Here is a 13158-nt window from a genome sequence, read left to right on the forward strand (position 1 = left end):
ACAGGAAGGGAAGGGAAGGGAAAGGGGGAAAAGAAAAGAAAAGAAAAGAAAAGAAAAGAAAAGAAAAGAAAAGAAAAGAAAAGAAAAGAAAAGAAAAGAAAAGAAAAGAAAAGAAAAGAAAAGAAAAGAAAAGAAAAGAAAAGAAAAGAAAAGAAAAGAAAAGAAAAGAAAAGAAAAGAAAAGAAAAGAAAAGAAAAGAAAAGAAAAGAAAAGGGGATCTTGGGAGCACCATATGATTTCACTTTCCTAAGACAACTGCAATTATGCCTTTGAGGCTTTACCAGTCACTGTAGATTCAAACCATGCTGGATGATGTCAGTGGGAAAATATGAAGGCCCTACTGGCTGCTCAAAAGAAAGAAAAAAGGAAAAAAATAAAGCAAAGTCTCCTTTTCTTGCATTTTATTTCCCATTCTGAATCAGGAGAAGGGTGTTGTCCAGATGGGCTTTTTCTTTATTGCTTTCCTGGGCTTGGTTGGGCCTTGCTGATCCCCTGGGAGAGGGGAAATTCCTCCTGGATCCCTCCAAATGAGCTCCTCCTCTGTCCTGCTGCTTTCTGTGTCTGCCACGAGTCCCGAAATCCTCACGGACTGGGAATGGATTTCTCCCAGCTCAGACACATCCCAGGCTGGGCTCTTCTTGCTCAAGCTGAGCAGGGACCATTAATTTTTGGAAGCTGGTGAATGGGATGAGCAGGAGATGTCAATCCCAGCTTAGCAACCATGAGAATTCCTGTGTTCAGGCAACTTCCAGCTGCCCTGTCTGCCTGACCCTGGCCACTCTGGGGAGTGTGGATGTGCTGAATCCGCAGGGATTGGGGTGTTGGAGAGCCAGAACCCAGCTCCAGCACGGGAAGGGTTTGCCAAAGGCTGGTTTCCATACCCGCTGGAAACACCAAAACACAAAACGTTCCTGGAAAGCAAAAGCATCAGGGCTGCAAATGTGGGCTCAGGGACAGCTGTGGGCTTCAGCAAAGGCAAACACAGAAGGCTCGGGGAGGGAGGGAACAAGAGGATCAGGAACTCGTACAGAGGAGAGGGATGAGCCCAGCAGCTGGGTCTGGTCATGGTGGAACCTCAGACTCACCTTGCAGAGCCCTCAGGAGCAGGAGGGGAGCTCAGCTCAGCAGTGCCAGGACTGATCTGTGCCTGGAGCACGACAATCCCACCCTGTCCCTCAGAGCTCCTCCAGTTGTGACACTCTTTGTGCTGTCACCATTCCCATGGAATTCCAAGAGGCTGTCTCCATTCTCCAGCCAGGGCAAGGCAGGAGAGGAAAGGTTTCAATTTATCCAATATTTGCCAGAAGAGTTGTGTTTCCAAGTGTCACTGGGATGAGATTTCTCAGACCTTGTGGCTCCTGGCAGTGCCGTGTCCTGTAGAGGTGGCAGAGCTCCGTGAGCTCCCCGTTTCTGCATTCAATCCACGCAGTCACTCCCAGCCCAGCTGTCCTGGGAATGTGTGTTTTCCCTGCCCTGACCTTTCCAAGCTGTTTACACTGCTCAGGAGCGATGTCCTGAACCCACTACAAGATTTTTCAGTGGTGACAGCAAAGAGCATCCCCTGACATGTCTGTGGAGATGCAGGTCAGGCTTTTGGACAATGCACCCTGAGCACCCTGCCCAGGCTGCTCCCAGCATCCTGAAAGGCTTTACTGGCCCTTTGCAGACCCCCAGGAGGAGGCAGAAATGCAAATAAGAATTCAGATATTCTCCAGCCCCTCCTGGCAATGGATTCTCCCATCCACGCATCCTTTGTGTCACACAGAGTGCACTGAAAATCTATTTAAGGACCTGATTCCCAGCAGTTTCCACCAGCTGGATGTTGAACAGGAGGTACCCAACCCCTCCAACCCCCTCCAACCCCCCACCTTTGCTTTCTGAATCACCACATGAAGAAAATATTGTTTCTTTGGTGCTGTTCTTGACACAGGCTCTTGCCCTGTGCTATTGCAGCTTGGGTTCCAGCTCCAGCCTCCCTGGCTGCAGCCAAAACTGATCCTAAATCATGGATGGATGGGAGGCACTGCACCCCAGGCCTGGGAGCTGGAGGTGCCTATCAGCCACATCCCAAGTGCTGCTGCTGTGCCTCCTCCTCCTCCTCCTCCTCCTCCTCCTCCTCAATCCCCTCCCTCGGTGCTCAGCCCCAGCACAGCACCCATGGGTGCCCGGTACCTCAAGGTTTTTGGCTCCAAAAGTGCTTTAAAGTACTGAATTCCCCTCTGCAACCCAATTTAAATGTTCTCCAGGACTCGGATTACAGCAATTAACTCATTTCCATGTCCCCAGGCACATTTTGCTCACTTGCTTGGGCAAATTTAGGAGAAGCATTTGGGTTTCTGTCTAATCCCCTGTCTCCAGCTCTGCCTTTGGTGGCTGGGAACTGAGCCTAGACATGAAATAATGAACTCAAACCCTTCCATGCATTGACCAAAGAAAACAAGCTGTCAGCTAGAAATATTCCCTCTCTTCTTTTCCAGGCACAGCAAATCTTCCTCCCATCTGTAGGTATCGCTCTGGCGGGGAGGCAGCAGGAGTAACTCAGCATGAAATTGTCAGCGACAGCGTGTGATGCTGTTTGGAGAGCATAAATCAGTCCAGGAAATGAAAAGCACTATCTTCTCCCTCTTTCCCCCAGGTTTGCTCAGCGTTTTATCCCTCTGCAGGGATGTTAGGATGGAGATTTTTTTTGGCAGCTTAAACCCAAGTCCAACATTTGTCGTTAGGGCCTTAATTATGTTCAGTCTTCTCAGTGCTGTTTGCATTAGCCCATAATATCTCCCTCTCCCGAGCTCCAGCGACTCCACTTGAGCATGAAAATGCTGCTGGAGAGGCTGAACCTCTCCAGGTTTTTCAGCTCTCAGCTCCTGGCTCAGCCTGGAGAGTGACAGAAGCTGGGAAATTTCACCTTTCCCATCACAGAAGCTGGGAAATTTCACCTTTCCCATCACAGAAGCTGGGAAATTTCACCTTTCCCATCACAGAAGCTGGGAAATTTCACCTTTCCCATCACAGAAGCTGGGACGGGTGATAATGGCACAAATTGGGAAGAGATTTCTGGGTGTCGAGAACTGAATGAAGTTTTGGGAAGGGCAGGTTTGGGCAGAGGCTCCCTGTAAATGCCAGGGGTTGGTGCAGGAGGAGCAGAGCTCAGGCACGGCTGTGCTGCAGCATTTACAGCCCGATGGGGTTGGCACTCGCTATGAAACCTTGGAAATGCCTTTTAATCCTGTTTAAAGATGATCTGGGACATGAAACCATGTGCTGAGGGCTCCTCTAGGCTAAATCAGAGAGTCAGAGCATCAAGGAGTATCCTGAGCTGGAAGGGACAGCCCAGCAATCCCACCCTGTCCCTCAGAGCTCCTCCAGTTGTGACACTCTGTGCTGTCACCATTCCCTGGGATCCATGGAATTCCAAGAGGCTGTCTCCATTCTCCAGCCAGGGCAAGGCAGGAGAGGAAAGGTTTGAATTTGTCCAATATTTGCCAGAAGAGTTGTGGTTCCAAGTGTCACTGGGATCAGATTGGTCAAATCTTCCCTCCAAGAGGTGCCTGGGTGGTGATGGCACCGTTGGCTCACTACAGGCTCGTCTGCCTTCTTGTGCCTCGGCATTGCCACTTTTAGGGCTCAACTCATCCCCCTCAGCCTCTTTTCCCTCCCCAAAACCAAACCAGAGCTGATCCCCTCCTTGCTGGGAGCTCTCCCTGCTCCAGGAGCTGCGTGGAGCCGAGGCTGTGAATTCTCCAGCAAAGCAACAATTAGTACCAATTTTCCCAGACAGCTGCTCCCATCTGCTCCGGGGGTTGTTTGTGTTTGTGTTGTGCAGGGAGCAGATTTTTTTTTTTTTTCCTGAACTCACATGGTTCTTGCAGTTGAATTTGTCAGTGAGATGAGCCATTTAATTTAAACCAGTCTCTTCTTTTATTTTTTTATTTTTGCAAAGAGCCTCCCTGAGAGTTTGGGCTTGGTCTGGGTGATGGTGCTGCAGCCACCAGCAGTGGCTGCCCCATCCCTGGAACTGTTCAAGCCCAGGCTGGATGGGGTTTGGAACAGTCTGGTTTAGTGGAAGGTGGTGTTGCACCTTGCTGAGGAGCAGGAGGAACCAAAAAATCAGTGGAGAGGCCTCAAATTGAAATATACACCAAATTCAAATTTTCTGCCTGGTGAAGGGTTATCCTGAGGTGCTGCTCCAGCAGTCCCACAAGGCTGGACCCTGCTGGGCTCTGCCACCATCTGGGATGCATTTGGATAATGTGGGATCAGCCTTGTGTGCTCAGCCCTCAGGTCATGGCCCAGAGAGCCACGAGGCCTGGAGGAGGTGATGAGAGGGGTGGGAAGGGCCAGGAGGAGGAGAGTTCCATCAAACCTGCTGCCTTCTGCAGGGAATTCTTATGAGGGCAATGGGAAGCTGAAGTGTGAGCAGGAAATGATAAGTAAATAATCTGATTTTCATAAAACATAGATGCCCCAAGCTCCCATCCATGTCCTGGTGCTTGTTCATTTGGTGACACAGAGGTGGCTGCTGTGACATTTCTGTCCCCACCGAGCGCAGGGTGCGGCACCTGAGCCCACAGAAGATCCCACATCATTCCAGCGTGGACAAAACATCCCATCCCAAAAGATCTGTGCCAGCCTCACCTGGGAGCCACTGTCCACACCGACCTCAGGGTCTGCTGAGGGGGATTCTGGAAGGGCTTGAGCTGACAGAGAATGAGCAGGGAATGAATGGAGCTTCTGTTGGGTGGGAAGGGCTTGGATTTCAGCTCCGGGAGGGAGGGAGGGCGTGCTGGAGCAGCGCCGGGAGGGGCCCTGGTTTACAAAACAAACAAACCACTGTGGCTTCTGAGTACGAGCAATCTGCTCCCCGGGAGGGACCGGGGGTAATTCAGCACCTGATGTCAACATCGCCTCCGTTCCGAGAGGGAATTGAACAAATGGAAGCTCAGAGATGGGCAGTGTTGTGTTTTGTAGCTCCTTTAGGCCAGGCTGGTGAAGCCCAGATGAGGCTGAAGGTGGCCAGAACTTGTCCCTGACATCAAGCAGAACATTTGGTGCCACCCCAGCTCTGTGCATCCCATTCCATGTGCTGCTGACCCCTCAGTGCCTCCAGTATCCTTTGTCCCACCCCAGAGGCAGCTCCAGCAGGACACGGGGGAACATCCTGAGATGCCACCTGCATCTGCTCTGGGGACAAACCCTGGAATTCTCCAAGAGAGAAATAACATTACTGTAGTTTTTGGCAGCTCCATCTGACTCCCAACAAGCCTGGCCACAACTGTGGCCACCCCTCCCCTGTTTATGTGACACCGTCCCAGCTCGGTCTGCCATGATTAGAGTGGGCCTTTTTTGTTTGGACTGATTTAATCTTCCCAGTTTTTACATTGCTGATTTTTATAAACACTTTAAAGCTCTGGATGCTCTGCTTCCTTGGAATATGGCACTAACCCAGCAGAGCTAAAATCCAATCTGGACAATACCATAACCTCGATGGCTGAAATTCCTGGTGCTGGGAGCCAGCATCCCACTCCTGCCCTGCTGCTCTCAGGGTCCTGCTGGAGCTGCGGCCAAACCCAGCTCTGGGCTGCTCTTCCCTGGCTCTGGCAGCAGGATCCATGTGGAAAACACTAGATGGCAGCTTGAGGCCACGTGTGAGCATCCCCGTGCCCAGCCCCAGAGCAGGGCTGTGTGTGTGGCATCGCTGGTGGCTCTGTTGGCACTGCCAGGCTGCTCTAGGGATGCTCCCGCCTTTCTCCAGCTGCACCTTGGCCTGGAACTTCTTCAAAACTCTTCCCCCGGGGCCTCTGGGCCTCAGCCAGCTTTGGCAGGAGTCGGCAAAGAGGTTTGGGTGGAGGTTTGGCAGCTCTTCAACAAAGGGCAGCCTCGACACTGGCTCTGCAGAAATTCAGGGATGGCCTGAACGAGGCAGATTTGGGGAATTAGGGAATTAGGGAGAGGGTGTTCATAACCCCTGTGCTTTGTGTCACTTCTGAGCTGCTCAACACGACCTGGAAAGAGCCCCAGGGGTCAGAGCCGGTCCCACACCCCAGAGCAGAGGGAACTGCATCCCAAAATGCACCAGGCATCATCAGCACCCCATGAGCCGTGTCAGAACACCCTCAGCGAGGCACCCCACGAACCAGGACAAACTGGGATTTCTGTCCCACAAAGGGAGACTTTTGAGGAACAGTTTTTCCTTCCTCCTTTTCTGACATCTGTGCAAGCTGGAATGACAGATTTTTTACTCTCCAGGGATCCAGCAGGCACATGAGGGGCTGATTAGAGACATTCCAGGGCATTTTAAGGACAGGGACAAGAGGTAAGGCAGCGACCAGGGTTCTGTGTGCCTTTTGTGCACTTTTGTGGCTGCTCTGTGTCTCCAAAGGCTGCCAGGAGCTGTGGAAAACTGGGAAGCAAAGCAGAGAGGTGGGATGTTTCAGATCAATGTGTGATAGTAAATATCTCTGCACCTCTTTGATTTTTGGACAAAACATCACTAAAACAGGAGAGGTGGGAGCTGTGGGGTGCTGGATCTCATCTCGGAGCAGAGTTCAGTGCAAACCCTCCTGGAGAGGGGTTGGATCTGAGGTTTTTATCTGCTCTTGGGATTTTGACTTTCAAGAGCAGCCAGGGGTTGGGACGTGGCTTTTCCAGGCTGATTTTGCAGCCTGGAGATGTTTCACAGCCATGCAGCTGCGGCTGAACTCCTGAACTCCTCCAGGCTTCCAGAGCTGCAGCCCAGCCCTGGACTGGCCCTGGCTCTGGGGACAGCCTGTCCTTGGGGACACTGGGGACGTGGCTCCTCAGGGGTGGCTTTTTCACCCATGCAAGGGCTTGGACCTCACAATTTTGGGTGCCAAGAGCTGGGGGAGGTGACCAACACTGGGACTTTATCCAAATAGCCAACAAGGATGGCAAAGCCTGTGTTCAGCCTGGGCACACAGAGCAGCTGATCCAGGCAATATTTAGTGCAAGATCCCCAGGGAAAAAGGGAAATCCACTGGTGTTGCAAAGGTTTTTGAGTGCTGGAAAGGGGCTGTGATGAGATCTTGCAGCTGTGGGGGATTTAGGTTGGAAGGGACCTTAAAGATCATGTTCTAATGGGAAGGGACAAATTCCACTAGACCAGGTTGCTCAAAATCCCATCCAATGTGGCTTTGAACACTTCCAGAGACAGGACAGTCCCCCCAGGGCCCTTCCCCATGGATCTGGGGGCCCTGCAGGTGCTCAGGTCCCTGTGGGGTTCTGGGGTGTCTGTCAGGAGCTGCCGTGGCCATGTGTCAGCAGAAGAGAATGTTCTCCAGAATTTTCGAGGCAGCCTGAAAGTCAGGATCCAGATCTCATGAGTCACCTCCCCTGCACATGTGGGCTCTGACACAGCCAACATCCATCCCCCAGTGCCAACAGCAACACGGCGTCTCCTAGCAATGGGAGCAACCCCACCACAATAAACCAGTGGAGCAGTGCCCCGACAGCAAAGCTGCATCCACTCAGCGTGCCTGATGAGGATTTTCCAGCTCAGTCCTGCAGGGAAAGCAGAGGGAAACCATTTGTCTGAGGCAGCCTCGAGGTCAGGGCTGCGTCTGCCTGCGGCTCTCACACCTCCTCCATCCTAATTGTCTTCTCCTGTTCTCCCCACATTTATTTTTTCCATGAAAGACTTACTTTTTTTTTTCCTAATGGTCAGGGTGGGTACATCCCACGAGCAAGCTCCTCCTTGAAAATTTGGAATAAATGGATATCCTTGATCCCCTCCTTCAGCACAGGATGGTTCCTCTGCCACAGTCAGGGCAACTACTCTGCCCTCAGGAAAATATTTCATGGGCACTAAGGTGACTGTCCCAGCTCTGGTCATTTAAGCTGTCTTTCAGCTTAAAAAACACTTGCAATTTCCAAGGATTTAATGTCTCCACCTGCTCTTAATGGGACTATTCTCACAGCTATTGCTGTAGGTAAAGACTTAAAGTCAGCCAATAATTACTCCCACGAAAGAAATGCTGTTTTCTTGTCATGTTCCATTAAACCGTTCACAGCAGGAGCCAAAGAATTAACGGCCTTATTATCTGCCCTGTGAAATAAATCATATTAGAGAGGAGAGGAACACAGAAGACACCAGGGGTGCCAGTGCTTAACATGTTTTAAGGGATGAGGGTGGCTTTGGGAAAGGAAAGGATCAAGGGAAGAGGCTGGGCAGGGGTGTTCCCTCCCCGCTGGGATTTGCTGGGGTTTATTTTCCATCCTGGGTAAGTTCCCTTGGCTCCATGCAGGCCTGGCTGGGGTGGGTGTGTTGTGGGAGGTGTTTTTGATGTGGGAGGTATTCCTGGGCTGGAATCCACCTGTTTTTCCCCGGGATGGCAGATGTCAGCTGGGGAAGTGGATGTGTGGCAGCCACGTGCTGGCAGCAGGAGCACGAGGCTGCTTTGATTAACGAGTTTTGTTGTTGAGCTGGAGAACCTGGCAGCCTCAGGATGGATTGGAAGAACATCAAATCCTCCAAGGAAGAGAGACAGAGCTCCAGCCCTCCCCCAGCACTTCAGGGCTGGTGCTGGAGAGGGTTTGGAGCAGGTCTTCTCCCAGACACCTGCAGACACACAACCAGGCACATTGTTGGCCACAGGGCTCCTGTTCCACCTTCCTGGGGCTGAGGATGAAGAGATTTGCTCAGTGGAACAACGCTCAGCTCTCAAGCTTCCCCAGTCCACGAGGGATTTGGACACTGGGTCAGGGCTGTGTCTGCCACCAGGCACTGGGAGGCCACCACGAGTCAAATCCAGGCCAGTTCTGCCTTGGACTTGGTGCCACATTTCCCTAGGACACAGTTTTAGCTGGGAAAGCAAAGTCAGGGCTGACTCCATCTGCATTTCCCTCCTGGCCTGGGAAGTTTCTCTCTGGCCCACGCATCTCCCTGGGCTCCCAAATACATCAGGCAGCCCAGAAGTGCACGGAACAGAAAGGAAATAAATCTTCCTTAAATTGCTTCAAGTTTTGAATTTTTTTATTTATTTTTTTCCAGGTCCTTGCAGACCAAATGTTCTCTCTCCTTTGTGGATGCACAGAGCAGCTGTGACATTTTGAACAGCACCTTCCTCTTCCAGCCACCAGCCTGGCAGGTTCACGTTTACACACCTTGGTCTACATTGATTTCTTTACCTGTTTCAAGGCTGATATTCCTGAAAAAACTTCATTTTTTAAGACCAAGGGCCTCTGGTGATTTCTTTGCAGCTGCAGCCTGATGGCTTTCAGCTGCTTTGAACAATTTTTTAATTAAGGGGTCGAGGCCTAATGGCACTTTAGGGTTGAAAAATGTCCCTTCAGACTTGCAGGGTTCTCCCAGGACATGATCCTGGTCCCATAAATGTCATTTCACTGGAGGAATGACCTCAGCTGAGGACAGGTGGACACTTTGGAGTGACACCAGACAGGTCTGAGCACGGCTGCTGTCAGGGTAGGAAATACCTCCATGAAATCCAGGCACAGGAGGAATCCCTGGACCCCAGCAAACCCCCTGAACCTTCTTCCTTTACCATTTCCAGAAGTTTATTTAACATTCATTCAATTTCTTTTGTGCCCATTCAATTCCTGCAGGCAATGGAAATATTGTGGCTTGGGTTTGTTTGTGTTTTTTGTTATTTTCAAAATGTTCTGCTTTTCCCACTCCCTGCATTTCCTCTTATTCCGTGGAGGCAACAAAAAGCCAAATTGCAGGAATGAAAAGGAAGCCAAGCTGCCTCATTACAGCTTTAGGAATCACTAAATATTCCCACAGTCATACCTGGGAGCTGGGAAATGGAGTAGGATCAAGGAAATGTCTTGGATTTCTTTGGATAGGGAAAAATATAAATCTAATGCCCTCTTGTGGCTCCTGACAGAGTGTGGCTGCTGAGTGGTGCCAGGGCTGGCTCGTCCTTGGGTTGTTTCGGGGTAGGAAAGGTAATTTTGGGGTAGAAAAGGTAATTTTAGGAATTTAGAGCTCATAAAATTGCTGAGAAAATCTGAAATCAACTCAGTGATCCCCATTACTGAAAATTCCATCCCAGCAGTGAGCTCCCACTGCCTGGGGGAAGTTCTCATCTTGGAGAAAGCGTCTTAAAATCAGAGAACCACTGCTCCTGCCTGCTTTTGTTTCAGTCCATCTTCTTGGTAAGAAAAAATCTCTCATTCCGAATAAATCCTGATCTGATCAAGCCCTATCAGCCTCTTGTGGTGCTCCAGGATCAGCATCACTGCTGGGATGGCTCTTCAATTTTTATTTTTTTTTTATCATGAGCAATTTTAGCAGCGACAACTTTTCTGTCAAAATAATGACTTCAGGATTTCTGCAGAGATATTTTTGATTTGAAGTTTTCCTCTGAATGCCAAAAATCAGTGAAAAAATTGACTTTAAAAGATGAGGGTTGGTTGGTTTTATTTTTTTAAATTTTCATTTTTTTGGTAGGGAGCCAAATTTATTTTCTTAGGGAAAAGTGTGAGCTGAGAGAGGGCAGAGTTCCTCTGGTGATCGCTTCACACCCCAGGAGGAGGATGCTTACAAAAATAACACTCAAGAGTTGAGACTGCAGACATGTTTGAGACTCTGCAAACATCCCCCAGAGCGAGCATCCACAGTGATCCTCCCTGCTGGGATCAGCCTTTCCTGCCCCTTTCCTGCTCCCTCTGTGGTCTTGGCCACAAGAAATGGGATTTATGTGGACACAGCACAGAATCCCTGACTGGTTTGGGTTGGGAGGAACCTCAGAACTCATCCCATTCCACGGGCAGGGTCATCTTCCATTATCCCAGCTTGCTCCAAGCCCTGTCCAACCTGGCCTTGGCCACTTCCCCATTTGCAGCAGAAAAAGTAGAAAATGTGACCTCACACCCCGAGGAGCCCCTGGAAGTTTTCCTCAAGCTGGGATGCAGGGGAAGGAGCGAGCAGGGATTTTGGCAGGAAGGCCCCACACATCTGCAGGCCCAGCACTCTGCTCATTTCTCACTTTTTCCTTTCTCAGTGTCCACTTCAGGCAGAGAAATGGCTGAGAAAAGAAGAACCAGCAGCTTTTTTGGCTGCAGGCCTGGAGAGGATCTGCCTGGTGGCTCTGCTGCTGTGGGGGGGCTTCCCAAGCTTTCTTTTATCCTGGCTTGTGTTTGGGAGTGGGAGTGGGATAGGAGGCAAACATGGCCAGCAGTGCCTGACAGCTGCTGGTGGGACTGAGGGCTCAGATGCCGTGACAAGGGAAGGGCTGCAGAGGGGAGTTGGCAGCTTCTCCTCATGTTTTTGGGAGGATTTCCCTCCTTATTCCAGGCTCAGCTCAAACCAGGGTGCTGCTTTCTGCCCTGAGAGCAGAGGCTCCTTAGAGGGGCTTTTCTTCCTCCCAACCAAACACAGATCTATGAAAAAGCACGGCTCTGCTCCATGCCAAGAACTCAGTTTCCTCCAGGATTTCAGTAACTCCATTTCCTGGGAATCTCTTTCCAAGAGCTTTGTGCTGATCCCTTCGCTGTGGGTGTTTGGGGTGAGCACTGACACTGCTGGGCTGGAACCACATCCAAGCTGTGCCTCCACACGGTGCTTCCTCCAGGCCCTGCCACTTTTACTCAGGTGAAACAAAGCCTTGAGAGGACTGGGAGCATTTTCCTCTGGCTGTTTCCCACTGGGGTGTGTACATCCAGCTCCAATTTCCATAACCACAGAGCAGGGGAGTGTCAGGACACAGTGGGAGCATCACCTGGTCTAACACCCAGCCAGGCTGAGACAGGTCTGGGGGAGTGTTACACACTTTGCACCAGTCAGAGCTCCTAGAGAGAGAGACAGGAAGGTGCTACAGGCAGGGAATGGGAATTTTTGCCTGTTGCTGCTGCTCAGACCAAAAAATAAAGATGGAAAAGCCTCAGTCCTCAGGATTTTTTTGTGCCCTGGACAATATGAGTCGTTCTGAGTGCCTGACAGCTGCCTGCTGTCTCCACTGGAATTCTGGCTGACCCTTTGTCCCCCTCAACACGCTCCTGCCTTGCATTCCAGGTGGGAATGCAGAGGGACATGTAGGAGAGGATGGAAGGACAGGGGAATGGAGGCACAACAAACCCCAGAGAGCTCGGAGCAGAGCTGGCGTGTGGCAGAGGGCTCCAGCAGGAGCATTCCCAAGCCTTGGGATCAGCAGTGGGACAGAGGAGTAAATTCAACACATATTTTCCATCTTCAGCTCTCCATGCTGCCCCTAACCTGATCCCAGTCAGAGACACACAGGCAGCAGCCAAGGAACTTTTATGACTCACTGGAAAGGGAGCCTGTGCTAGAGCGGGCGCGTTCGGATCCAGCTGTCTCCTCTCTGGTGTTGTTTAGGGAGGACATTTGTGCTTGCTGAGCTCACCTAGGAAAGGGCCAGCAAGCCTCTGGATGCAGGGAAAACTGCTCCTCAGCCCAGCCTGGGAACAGGCTGCATATCCCTTAAAAAAAGGGAGAGAGGGAGCTGGGCTGGCAGGGAGCACAGCTCAGGATTTGGGGTGTGGGCAGCAGTCCTGCTCTGGGGGAGTCTCCCTGGCACATCCCCTTCACCTTCACAGGCTTCAATAGAGCCATTCCCCACCCCACTGTCCCCAAACCATCTGGGAAGTGGAAATCCGTGGGTCTGGCAGTTGTCCTTTCAAAGCCCTCGCCTCTCACAGAGGTGATGCACCCTAAAAACAGGGTGGTGTTCGGCAGCAGGGCTGAGTGACACCAAACCTTGCCCAGGAAATCCAGGTTAAATGAGATCTTAAACCCATCTGGGTCTGTGACAGCAGCCAGATTCTGCTGCTGGGTGTTCCTGCCCCTATTGAGCCTCATCCCTGTCTTTAGGACAAACAGATCCACTTAAACCCTGAAGAGTGAGACTGAAAATCCCTTCCCAAATGCTTCCTGTTATTTTAACTCCAGTGATCCGTGCTATAGCCACGATCCACAAATTACCTGCCTGTCTGCTGGTGTGCTTTAGGTATGTGGGACAAGGTGTGTGGCATGTCCTCAGCTGGAATTGGGGGGAAAAAACTGGGAATGTGGTGAATATTTTGTGTTAGGAGCTCTGAGCCTGTCAAATGAGGCTTTGTTAGCAAAATTCATCATTTCTGATTCCAGGCTGGTAGCAGAAAGCGGGAGGTTTATCTTTAAAGCCATGACTTTAAAACCAAATAAACCAGCTCCTTGTGAGG

The 13158-nt window shown here is 50.9% G+C and overlaps 1 long non-coding RNA gene across 1 annotated transcript; it reads right to left on the reverse strand.

The window, feature by feature from the left end:
- Window positions 1-384: 384 nt before the first annotated feature.
- On the reverse strand, window positions 385-1175 carry LOC147649720 (uncharacterized). The gene is made up of 2 exons (XR_015278185.1): window positions 1086-1175; window positions 385-911 (listed from the first exon to the last, which is right to left on the reverse strand). It is a non-coding gene; the product is annotated as an uncharacterized LOC147649720 (long non-coding RNA).
- Window positions 1176-13158: the final 11983 nt, after the last annotated feature.

The sequence above is a fragment of the Cyanistes caeruleus genome, chromosome 20 (assembly GCF_971803275.1).
Source record: "Cyanistes caeruleus chromosome 20, bCyaCae1.hap1.1, whole genome shotgun sequence".
In the NCBI taxonomy this organism is placed as follows: Eukaryota; Metazoa; Chordata; class Aves; order Passeriformes; family Paridae; genus Cyanistes; species Cyanistes caeruleus.